Source organism: Oncorhynchus mykiss, chromosome 6 (assembly GCF_013265735.2).
Source record: "Oncorhynchus mykiss isolate Arlee chromosome 6, USDA_OmykA_1.1, whole genome shotgun sequence".
NCBI classification, from domain to species: domain Eukaryota; kingdom Metazoa; phylum Chordata; class Actinopteri; order Salmoniformes; family Salmonidae; genus Oncorhynchus; species Oncorhynchus mykiss.
The window spans coordinates 32,306,358-32,319,829 of NC_048570.1; positions in this window are offsets into that span (position 1 = coordinate 32,306,358).

Sequence of the window (13,472 nt, forward strand, 5' to 3'; positions counted from 1 at the left end):
ATTACAATACAAAGGATGTTTAAGAAAATATACAGTACTTAAAATGTTATTCCAAAACAGTCATACTGTTGTAATAGTGTGATGTGTAACTTCAGACACACTACGCTGAGTAAAATAAAAAAAATTGTCCGAAAATGCTAACAAGCTTTTCGTTGGCAGTGACTTTTCTATGTGTGGATTGTAGTCACTCCTTAGAGCAGTCTAATATTGGTTAACTCAGAAATAAAATCTTGCATAATTTGGTCAGCTGTGTGATTATGTTCTGGGTCCATGCGTGTTAGAAAGTGTGAGTTCCATTTTGTGAAGTCTTCACCCTCGCAAAAGCAAACTCATATCTGAATAAATTATTTTTAAGAACTATCCCATTAAGTTGAACACATGCACAGGCACGCACGTACGTACGCACACACACACACACACACACACACACACACACACACACACACACACACACACACACACACACACACACACACACACACACACACACACACACACACGTAATGGGCAGTCAGTGTCTGTTCCACTTCATCAACTGTAATAAGATGTCACTATGATAAGGACATGTGTGACATCTGGACGTATCGTCATAATGAAGACATGTAAGGGTGTGTGCCACAGTGTTATGTCACTTTCAGACTCATTTAATCATTGAACCCTGAGGCCTACCTGCTACAAATGAGCATTACTCACAAATACACACACCCTGTCATACTCATGCATACACAAAATGTATTCCACGGGGACGTGTATCTGTTAATCATTGTCTAATCTAAGAGTCATCTTCACAGACAGACAGATTCTACATTCCCAATATTCAAATCACATTAATTTCCTTCGGCCATTCTAAGAAAAGCATGTTCAACTGAGAGGAGAATGAATAGCCTAATCACTTAATTCAGTGTGTGTGTGTGTGTGTGTGTGTGTGTGTGTGTGTGTGTGTGTGTGTGCGTGGTTGTGTGCGCACGTGCGTATGCACTCCCCCATCCACATTGACGGGCTGCAGTGGAGAGTGCTTCAATTCCTTGGCGTGTACATCTCCAAGGACCTGAAATGGTCCCACCACACCAACATCGTGGTGAAGAACAGCGCCTCTTCAACCTCAGGAGGCTGAAGAAATTTGCCATGGCACCTAAGACCCTCACAAACTACTACAGATGCACCATGGAGAGCATTCTATCTTCACCAGCTTGTACTGCAACTGCTTCGCCCTCAACCCCATGGCTCTCCAGAGGGTGATGCAGTCAGCCCAACGTGTCACTGTGGGCACAATGCCTGCTCTCCAGGTCATCTACAACACCCAGTGTCACAGGAAGGCCAAAAAGATCATCAAGGAACTCAGCCACCCTAGTCACGGCCTGTTCACCCCGCTACCATTCTAGAAGGAGGAGACGGAACATGTCCATCAAAACTGGGACCAAGACACTGAAAAACAGCTTCTATCTCCAGGCCATCAGACTGTTAAATAGTCGCCACTAGCCGGCCACCAATGTTTATATGCTGTTTTACACACTGTATACTGTATGTATATACTATATTCTATCATGATATGCATACTTACGAGCTCTTTCCCAACAATGCAGAGTTAAAAAGTAAAAAGATGTTTAAATATAGAAAAGAGTAACACAATAAATAACAATAGTGATGCTTTAAACAAAGGAGTACAGATACCAAGTCAATGTGGGGTACAAGGTAGTTGAGGTAATATTACTGCACTGTTGGAGCTAGAAACATAAGCATTTCGAAGCACCTGCAATGTCACACCCTGGCCATAGAGAGTATTTTATTCTCTATTTTGGTTAGGCCAGGGTGTGACTAGGGTGGGCATTCTAGTTTCTTTATTTCTATGTTTTCTATTTCTTTGTTTTTGGCCGAGTGTGGTTCCCAATCAGAGGCAGCTGTCCATCGGTGTCTCTGATTGGGAATCATACTTAGGCAGTCCTTTTTCCCTCTTTCATTTGTGGGATCTTATTTTTGTGTTGGTTGTTATTTTGCCCTGCAGAACGTCACGTTCGTATTTGTTTTGATGTTGTCGGTGTTCATTAAATAAATGCGCTTTGGTCCACTTCTTCCGACGACAAATGTGACATGCAATAACATCTAACAGCCAGCCAGGTACAGTGCATTCGGAAAGTATTCGGGATCCCTTCACTTTTTCCACATTTTGTTATGTTAGAGCCTTATTCTAAAATTTTCCTCATCAATCTTCACACAATACCCCATAATGACAAAGCGAAAACAGGTTTTCAGAAATTTTTGCAAATGTATTAAAATTAAAAAACTTTATTTACATAAGTATTCAGACCCTTTGCTATGAGACTCGAAATTGAGCTCAGGTGCATCCTGTTTCCATTGATCATCCTTGGGATGGTTCTACAACTTGATTGGAGTCCACCTGTGATAAATTCAATTGATTGGACATGATTTGGAAAGGCACACACCTGTCTATATAAGGTCCCACAGTTGACAGTGCCTGTCAGAGAAAAAACCAAGCTATGAGGTTGAAGGAATTGTCCATAGAGCTCCGAGACAGGGTTGTTTCAAGGCACAGATCTGTAGAATGGTACCAAAAAATGTCTGCAGCATTGAAGGTCCCCAAGATCACAGTGGCCTCCATCATTATTAAATGGAAGAAGTTTGGAACCACCAAGACTCTTCCTAGAGCTGGCCGCCCGGCCAAACACAGCAATAGAGGGAGAAGGGCCTTGATCAAGAAGGTGACCAAGAACTCGATGGTCACTGACAGAGCTCCAGAGTTCCTCTGTGGAGATGGGAGAACCTTGGGCTCATGCGGTGGAGATCTTCTTGGGCTATACTCAGCCTTGGTTCAGGGTAGTAAGTTGGGGGTCTGTTGATATCCCTCTAGTGGTGTGGGGGCTGTGCTTTGGCAAAGTGGGTGGGGTTGTATCCTGCCTGTTTTTTTGCCCTGTCCGAGGGTATCATCGGATGGGACCACAGTGTCCCCCGACCCACCCCTGTCTCAGTCTCCAGTCTCCATGCTGCAATAGTCTATGTGCCAGGGGGCTAGGGTCAGTCTGTCTTATCTGGTGTCCTGTGTGAATTTAAGTATGCTCCCTCTAATTCTCTCTCTCTCTCCCTCTCTCCCTTCCCTCCCGGAGGACCGGAGCCCTAGAATCAAGCCTCAGGAATACCTGGCCTGATGACTCCTGGCTTTCCCCAGTTCACCTGGTCATGCAGCTGCTCCACTTTCAACTGACCTGCCAGCGGCTAGGGAACCCTGACCTATTAATCGGATGTGCTATCTTGTCCCGCAGCTGCTGTTTTCAACTCTCTCTCTCTCTCTCTCTCTCTCTTTCTCTCTCTCTCTCTCTACCTCTCTCTCTACCTCCCCTGCTGTCTCAACCTCTGAATGCTCATCTATGAAAAACCAATTTACTCCTGGCCTTAATGACCATGTACTGTTATAATCTCCACCCGGCACAACCAGAAGAGGACTGGACACCCAGAGCCTGGTTCCTCTCTAGGTTTTTTCCTAGGTTCTGGCCTTTCTAGGGAGTTTTTCCTAGCCACCATGCTTCTACATCTGCATTGCTTGCTGTTTGGGGTTTTAGGCTGGGTATCTGTATAGCACTTTGTGACATCTGCTGATTTAAAAAGGGCTTTATAAATACATTTGATTGATTGACAACCATCTCTGCAGCACTCCATCAATCAGGCATTTATGGTAGAGTAGCCAGATGGAAGCCACTCGTCAGTAAAAGGCACATGACAGCCCGCTTGGAGTTTGCCAAAAGGCACCTAAAGGAGTCTCAGGCCATGAGAAACAAGATTCTCTGGTCTGATGAAACCAAGACGGAACTCTTTGGCCTGAATGCCAAGCGTCACATCTGGAGGAAACCAGGCCCCACTCATCACCTGGCCAATACCATCCCTACGGTGAAGCATGGTGGTGGCAGCATCAGTGGCAGTGGTTTTTCAGTGGCAGGGACTGGGAGACTAGTCTGGACGAAAAAAAGACGAACGAAGCAAAGTACGGAGAGATCCTTGATGAAAATCTGCTCCAGAGCGTTCACCTTCCAACAGGACTACGAACCTAAGCACACAGCCAAGACAATGCAGGAGTGGCTTCGGGACAAGTCTCTGAATGTCCTTAAGTGGCCCAGCCAGAGCCCAGGCTTGAAACCCAATCGAACATCTCTGGAGAGACCTAAAAATAGCTGTGCAGCGACGCTCCCCATTCAACCTGACAGAGCTTGAGAGGCTCTGCAGAGAAGAATGGGAGAAGCTCCCCAAATACAGGTGTGCCAAGCTTGTAGCATCATACCCAAGAGTCTAGGCTGTATTTGCTGTGTTTCAACAAAGTACTGAGTAAAGGGTCTGAATACTTATGTAAATGTCATATTTCCATTTTTTTTATTCTTCTAAATTTGCAATCATTTATTAAAACTTGTTTTTACTTCGTCATTATGGGGTATTGTGCATAGATTGATGAGGGGGGGAAACAAGTCAATAATTTTTATAATAAGGCTGTAACATAACAAAATGTGGAAAAAGTGAAGGGGTCTGAATACTTTCTGAATGCAATGGGGAGTGGCACTCACTGAGGAAGCAACATGACATCTGTAACACTTGTGTGCTCGTGTGCGTGCAAGTGTCTGTATAAAAGACTATGTAGCATAACCGAGACCATAGGACAGTAGAGTAGTGTTACAGTAGTAAAGTACCTGTAAAGAATCTATAGAGAAGCGCAGCTCAATTGGACTATAGCCTGTAAAAACTTGGCTTCTCATACTGCCACATTTGGAACTGATTATCTTCACTGGTAGAGAGAGCAGAGGGCGTACATATGAGGCACTCAGAAATGTCCGCACAAGCCTTGCCAAGAGAAAAAACTTTCTAATTTTGCCCTGCATTGTTTTACGACGAATACCTAAAAGAAAGAGATAAGACGGATGGAGAGAGAGAGGGAGAGAGAGAGAGAGAGAGAGAGAGAGAGAGTGAGAGAGAGAAGAAATAGTGTCCACCCTTCAGAGACCCATGCTGGACCCACACACTGGGTGCATCTCCGTTATCTAAATACACTTCCTCCTCTACTCTCAAGAGGTGAAAACTATAAACAACTGGACACATCTATAACCAACAATTTGACATCAGAAGAGATGAGGAGCAGAGCCCATTCTGGGTTTGAGATACACACCACCCAGTTTCTACCCTTCCACCAAAAATGTACTGTACAGATATTCACCCACTCTCAAGGGTTAAGAGATATGTTGGAAACTCCCTCTAGTCCTCTTAGGCCTATAATGATTTTAAGTTTGTATTAATATAAAGGGATATGAGCAAATGCAGTGTGGGGAGGGAGGTGGAGAATCAAAACGCAGTGTGGGGAGGGAGGTGGAGAATCAAAACGCAGTGTGGGGAGGGAGGTGGAGAATCAAAACGCAGTGTGGGGAGGGAGGTGGAGAATCAAAACGCAGTGTGGGGAGGGAGGTGGAGAATCAAAACGCAGTGTGGGGAGGGAGGTGGAGAATCAAAACGCAGTGTGGGGAGGGAGGTGGAGAATCAAAACGCAGTGTGGGGAGGGAGGTGGAGAATCAAAACGCAGTGTATGTGTCAAAGGGAAACCGAAGCGCATATAACAGCACAGGATGAGACCCAGACGCAGACACAGGAGGCAGATGGTTCGAGTCTCAGAGATTTACTATATACAAGGGGTAGGCAAATGGCAGGTCCAGGACAGGCAGAGATCAGTAATCCTAATAAGAATCAGGCAGGCAGGCTCAGGGACAGGGAAGGCAAAAACAGGAGACAAAAGGGCTGTTAGACAGGTTTCATTTTAGACACATGAAAAGTGGGATGTATATGGAAGGTGTGGGGCAACAGAAGACGAACAGCAGTGTGGCTAAGGGTTTTAGAGATGGGGAAAGTCCGATAAAGTGGGGGGAATGTTTACGGGACTCCACCCTGAGGGGCAGATTCTGAGTGGAGAGCCATACCCTCTGCCTGAGACGATAGCGAGGAGCCGGGGTCTCTTCCAGGCACGTCAACAGAGGCGGACAAACATCTGGGCCGAGGGTATGCTGACTTCTTCCTTTTTCTCAGGGAAGAGCGGAGGCTGGTAACCCAAGGAACACTCAAATTGGAGACTCCACCCACACGAGTTGCTGGCTCCAGGTGGTGGGGTTGGCAGAGACGAGGCAACGGAGAGTTGTCTCCAGGTCCTGATTGGCTTGCTCCGACTGGCCGTTAGATTGGGGATGAAACCCGGAGGACAGGCTGGTCGATGACCTTAATCAGGGTGCAGAATGCCTTCCAGAACCTGGACGAGAACTGAGGACCACATTCAGAGACCATGTCGACCAGAAGTCTATGGATCCGGAAGACGTGCTGCACCATAAGCTGGGCCGTCTCCTTGGCTGAGAGCAACTAGGGAAGGGGAATGATATGTGCTGCTTTGGAAAACCTATCCACAACCATAAGGATGGTGGTGTTGCCATCTGACAGGAGGGGGGACCAGTGACAAAGTCCAGGGATATATGGGACTAGGTGCTGTGAGGAACAGGGAGTGGTTGAAGGAGGCCAGCCGGAGCTTCCCACTGAGTCTTGTTCGGTGTGCACACAGTGCGAATGCGGAGATGTCAGGAACCATGGTGGGCCACCAAAATCATTGTCAGATGAAAGCCATGGTCCGACGGGAGCCGGGATGACAGGTAAGGTTAGCGGAATGGCCCATTCCAGGACCTTTACCGTGATGTCATTGAGGCCCCGGCAGTTGATACACGGGTGCAGGGTTTTGTCCTTTTTTAAAATATTTTTAAAATTTTTCCTTTATTTAACTAGGCAAGTCAGTAAAAAACACATTTTTATTTTCAATGACGGCCTAGGAACAGTGGGTTAATTGCCTGTTCAGGGGCAGAAGGACAAAGAAGAACCCTGTGCTGGCAGGGGAGGCAGAAGTACGAATTATCCCTGCAGCCAGAGAATCCTCAATGTACTCCTCCATGGCCTTGGTCTCTGGGCCAGACAGGGACTAAAGCCACCCCCAAGGCGGGGTGGTGCCCGGGAGGAGATCAATGGCACAATCGTAGGGACGATGCGGCGGAAGGGATGTGGCGTGAGCCTTGTTGAAAACCTCCCGGAGGTCCTTGTACTCTGCGTGAACAGAGAAGAGATCCAAAGCTTTTCCCAAGCCCGCAGGAGGACATCCCGGGGCAGGCTGTGCCGTTTTAAGGGAATGTGCATGGCAGAACGGGCTCCAATCCAGGATAGAACTAGTAGCCCAGTCGATCAGGGGGTTGTGCCTCTGGGGACATGAAAATCCCAAAACCACAGGAACATGAGGAGGTGTTAGTAGAAACTGTATGGACTCAGTGATTGCCCGACATTCGCAGGTTAATGGGAGCCGTACTGTGAGTGACCCTGCCAATGGTGCATCCGTCCAATGCTCTGGCATCCATGGGAATAGAGAGGAGTTGAGTAGAGATACCCAGCTCAGATACCAGGATAGCGTCCATGAAGCTCTCGTCAGCCTCAGGGTCAACGAGCATCCAGAGGGATTTAGACCAGTCACTCCACAGCAGGATAGCATGGAGAGGAGTACAAGTAATGGGAGTTTGGAGACTCCCAGTATGGCCCACCAGCGTACTCGTACCTACTGATGAGCCTGGCCTTTTACTGGACAATATAATGTCCTGTAGTACCACAGTACAGGCAACTGTTGGAGCTCAGCCTGCGTAAACGTTCAGTAGGAGACAATCTAGCCCCCAGCTGCATGGGCTCTGGAGAAGACGAGACGCCAGTCCCTGATGATTCCCGAGGGAACCTGGGTGACTTCAAATCAAATCAAATCAAATAAAATTTTATTTGTCACATACACATGGTTAGCAGATGTTAATGCGAGTGTAGCGAAATGCTTGTGCTTCTAGTTCCGACAATGCAGTAATAACAAGTAATCTAACTAACAATTCCAAAACTACTGTCTTGTACACAGTGTAAGGGGATAAAGAATATGTACATAAGGATATATGAATGAGTGATGGTACAGAGCAGCATAGGCAAGATACAGTAGATGGTATCGGGTACAGTATGTACAAATGAGATGAGTATGTAAACAAAGTGGCATAGTATAGTATAAAGTTGCTAGTGATACATGTATTAAATAAGGATACCGTCGATGATATAGAGTACAGTATATACGTATGCATATGAGATGAATAATGTAGGGTAAGTAACATTTATATAAGGTAGCATTGTTTAAAGTGGCTAGTGATATATTTACATCATTTCCCATCAATTCCCATTATTAAAGTGGCTGGAGTTGAGTCAGTGTCAGTGTGTTGGCAGCAGCCACTCAGTGTTAGTGGTGGCTGTTTAACAGTCTGATGGCCTTGAGATAGAAGCTGTTTTTCAGTCTCTCGGTCCCAGCTTTGATGCACCTGTACTGACCTCGCCTTCTGGATGATAGCGGGGTGAACAGGCAGTGGCTCGGGTGGTTGATGTCCTTGATGATCTTTATGGCCTTCCTGTGACATCGGGTGGTGTAGGTGTCCTGGAGGGCAGGTAGTTTGCCCCCGGTGATGCGTTGTGCAGACCTCACTACCCTCTGGAGAGCCTTACGGTTGAGGGCGGTGCAGTTGCCATACCAGGCGGTGATACAGCCCGCCAGGATGCTCTCGATTGTGCATCTGTAGAAGTTTGTGAGTGCTTTTGGTGACAAGCCGAATTTCTTCAGCCTCCTGAGGTTGAAGAGGCGCTGCTGCGCCTTCTTCACGATGCTGTCTGTGTGAGTGGACCAATTCAGTTTGTCTGTGATGTGTATGCCGAGGAACTTAAAACTTGCTACCCTCTCCACTACTGTTCCATCGATGTGGATAGGGGGGTGTTCCCTCTGCTGTTTCCTGAAGTTCACAATCATCTCCTTAGTTTTGTTGACGTTGAGTGTGAGGTTGTTTTCCTGACACCACACTCCGAGGGCCCTCACCTCCTCCCTGTAGGCCGTCTCATCGTTGTTGGTAATCAAGCCTACCACTGTTGTGTCGTCCGCAAACTTGATGATTGAGTTGGAGGCGTGCGTGGCCACGCAGTCGTGGGTGAACAGGGAGTACAGGAGAGGGCTCAGAACGCAACCTTGTGGGGCCCCAGTGTTGAGGATCAGCGGGGAGGAGATGTTGTTGCCTACCCTCACCACCTGGGGGCGGCCCGTCAGGAAGTCCAGTACCCAGTTGCACAGGGCGGGGTCGAGACCCAGGGTCTCGAGCTTGATGACGAGCTTGGAGGGTACTATGGTGTTGAATGCCGAGCTGTAGTCGATGAACAGCATTCTCACATAGGTATTCCTCTTGTCCAGATGGGTTAGGGCAGTGTGCAGTGTGGTTGAGATTGCATCGTCTGTGGACCTATTTGGGCGGTAAGCAAATTGGAGTGGGTCTAGGGTGTCAGGTAGGGTGGAGGTGATATGGTCCTTGACTAGTCTCTCAAAGCACTTCATGATGACGGATGTGAGTGCTACGGGGCGGTAGTCATTTAGCTCAGTTACCTTAGCTTTCTTGGGAACAGGAACAATGGTGGCCCTCTTGAAGCATGTGGGAACAGCAGACTGGTATAGGGATTGATTGAATATGTCCGTAAACACACCGGCCAGCTGGTCTGCGCATGCTCTGAGGGCGCGGCTGGGGATGCCATCTGGGCCTGCAGCCTTGCGAGGGTTAACACGTTTAAATGTCTTACTCACCTCGGCTGCAGTGAAGGAGAGACCGCATGTTTTCGTTGCAGGCCGTGTCAGTGGCACTGTATTGTCCTCAAAGCGGGCAAAAAAGTTATTTAGTCTGCCTGGGAGCAAGACATCCTGGTCCGTGACTGGGCTGGGTTTCTTCCTGTAGTCCGTGATTGACTGTAGACCCTGCCACATGCCTCTTGTGTCTGAGCCGTTGAATTGAGATTCTACTTTGTCTCTGTACTGGCGCTTAGCTTGTTTGATAGCCTTGCGGAGGGAATAGCTGCACTGTTTGTATTCGGTCATGTTACCAGACACCTTGCCCTGATTAAAAGCAGTGGTTCGCGCTTTCAGTTTCACACGAATGCTGCCATCAATCCACGGTTTCTGGTTAGGGAATGTTTTAATCGTTGCTATGGGAACGACATCTTCAACGCACGTTCTAATGAACTCGCACACCGAATCAGCGTATTCGTCAATGTTATTATCTGACGCAATACGAAACATCTCCCAGTCCACGTGATGGAAGCAGTCTTGGAGTGTGGAGTCAGCTTGGTCGGACCAGCGTTGGACAGACCTCAGCGTGGGAGCCTCTTGTTTTAGTTTCTGTCTGTAGGCAGGGATCAACAAAAATGGAGACTTCGGATTCTCTCTGGAATTCTTCGGAAGCGAAGGCAAAACCTCTCCCTCCTGCGTTCCCTTTAGGCATCCATCAATCCTTATGGTCAAGGCTATGGGGAGTCGAGATTCATGGGTAACTCCCGAGCTGCGAGCTTGTCTTTAATTTCCTCTGATAATCCATGAAGAAAGGTGTCAACCAGGGACTCCGGGTTCCAGGCACTCTCGGCAGCCAACATGCAAAAGTATACCGCGTAGTCTGCCACACTACATAAGTCTTGACATAGTTTAAGTAGCTTCCGAGCCGTTTCTCTCCTGGGGACCGGATAATCAAACACCTTCCTCACCTCCGGTACAAAATCCTCCAGACGTAGGCAAATGGTGGATTGTTGCTCCCACATCGTCATAGACCAGGCGATCGCTCTTCCAGACATCAGCGTAATGAGATACGCTATCTTCAAACGATCTGAAGGAAACGACGAGGGCTGCAGCTCAAAGTTGAGGGAACACTGGCAGAGAAACGCCCAGCAGGTTCCAGGATCGCCAACATAGCGCTCCAGAGGAGGTAAGCGGGGTTCTTGGGAAGCCGGATTAGGCTGGGGAAAAGCACCGCTGTTAGCGCGTTACTGAGCATCCAGGAGGTTTCCGTTGTGGCTTGCTGCCCGACTTGAAACCCTGGTCATGTACTTCCGCCGAGGTATGGAGTCCTTCCATAAGGTTCTGAAGTAGCTCCTCGTGTCTTCTAATGGTGACTCCTTGCAGGCAGACAGCATTGCAGAGCTGGTCCAAGTCTGCTGGGTCAGTCATGGCCAGTTCGTACTATAACGACACAGGATGAGACCCAGATGCAGACACAGGAGGCAGATGGTTCGAGTCTCAGAGATTTATTATATACAAGGGATAGGCAGATGACAGGTCCAGGACAGGCACAGATCAGTAATCCTAATAAGAGTCATGCAGGAGAAGAACTGCAGCCATGCTCAGGGTCAGGGCAGGCAAAAACAGGTCGGAACCAGGAAGACTAGAACACGCTGGAGGAAAAACACGCTGGGACGACTTGACAAGACGAACTGGCAACAAACAGACAGAAAACGCAAGTATAAATACACAGGGGATAATGGGCAAAATAGGAGACACCTGGTGGGGGGTGGAGACAAGCACAAGACAGGTGAAACAGATCAGGGTGTGACAGTGCATGACATCATGAGCTAATCTATTTGATCTGACTGCTGATTGACTGGCAGCCCCCTCTCTGAGCCCGCCCCCCGAGGGGAAACATCTCTATTTCGAACCTCATTCTGCTGGGGTGCATGTGTGTGTTCCCTGTGGGGGATCATTAATAATATATGACTCTGTGGTATAATAGACCTGTCTACTAGAGAATTACCACTGACAGAAAGACAGCTGATTAACATAGCTGAAGGACTGAATGGATGAGATGGAGAGAAAGAGCGAGTGAGGGACGGGGGAGAGAGAGAGAGAATAGAGGAGGGAGGTAGAGACGGGAGGGGAGAAAGACTAGAGGAGGGAGGGAGAGAGAAAATAGAGAGATTAAGTAGGCTACCCTAACTAACGAGATGTATTAACTAAATGCTGAGAGCATTAATAACATTTAAACTGATCTGCTAATGAAGGCTCAGCAAATGAACAAAGGTAGAAATGCACCACACACACACATATACACACAAACAGACTATGCAAGTACACACACACACACACACACACACACACACACACACACACTCTCTCATACTAAAAAGACAGCTTCACTCACAAAACTGCCATGAGTCATACTGTCACCGTGGCAACAGAGGCCATCTCTATGCAGAGCAGATTCCTCCAGATCTGTAGTGTTACAGGCTATGCGGAATAACTACTGTGTGACTCACACACCCAAAGGTGCTCAAAGAGGCCCCCTCTCTCTAACACGGCCACCTGTCCTTTATGTAGGGGATGTGAAAGAACTAGTAAAAACATCTGACCATCCACCATATTGCTTTCACCTATCCTATGTTTTCTGTTCAGTGCAGTTGAAGGAAAGGAGATAACCATTATAAGCATCTGTAATCTATACAGATATACTCAAATCACTGCCCTGCTCTGTTGGTTTGTGTGTGTGTCGGGCTGTGGACAGTAATAGTCAGGGTGTAGTTTAATTTCGAACCACCAGAGGTCATCTCCAGTCTCTGCCATAGCTGTGTGGACCAGGGACAGTCTTCGGGCGAAGTGGCATGTTTTTAGGGAGTCCAGTGTGGACCAAATGGCTGTGTCCTAAATGGCACCCTTTTAACCAGGTCCCATACAGTGCCATTTTGGATGCACTGTGCTAGAGAGCAGGCCTACCTTCCATAGTGACCAGACATCAACAGTCTGTGGTGACGGAGCATATTATTACAGTATTTTAACCTTTACTGTCTAGTTCAACACATACGCAAATGTTTGGTACATCTGTCATTTCACTGTGCAACCTTTCATGTAGTTAGATCTGTGGAGAGAGTTGTGGTAGTCAGTAGATGCTAGAAATCACTACATCGCAATGGGGAACAAAATGAATGAAAAAAACTTGGTGAGCTATATATGTCCTTTATCTGGGGTTAGGGTTAAGGTTTTTGGTTTAAAATGCGTAAGGTGCCTGCCCCCTAGGGTCGCCTAAAGACGAGTGTACTGCTGAACAGTGCCAGCATGGTGAGCATCCACACATGGGCTCCTGAGGGGAGTGGTTTAAATGTGACACCACTGCAGCTCCGAGTTCCATCAAATAGGAATGATTTAAGCGCAACAACACTGGTGCCAACATTTCGATCAGCACTACACCAAATGCACAGAGACACATTTGGGCAGTTCACACTGCAACCATGGAAACAGGAGATTTTTACAAGGTGGCCGCGGCCAATGGTAAGGCACTTTGCTCTCAGCCTACACCAATCACAGAGTGGCCTGCAGCCCAGCCCTCCCTGCATAGCTCCTGATGAGCTAACAGAGAGAGAGTGAGAGCGAGACAGTAGAGGGTATACTCTGTAGGTTACGCTAATGGTAGGGAAAATGTGTGTGAGAGAGACTAAGAGTGCCTGAGTGTGTGTATATGTGCGTGATGCACTGTAAGCTAGAAGAGTGTGTGAGAATGTAACGTGACAATGTGTGAGAAAACATGTATGTAAGTGTCGGAGGACGTGATAAGATG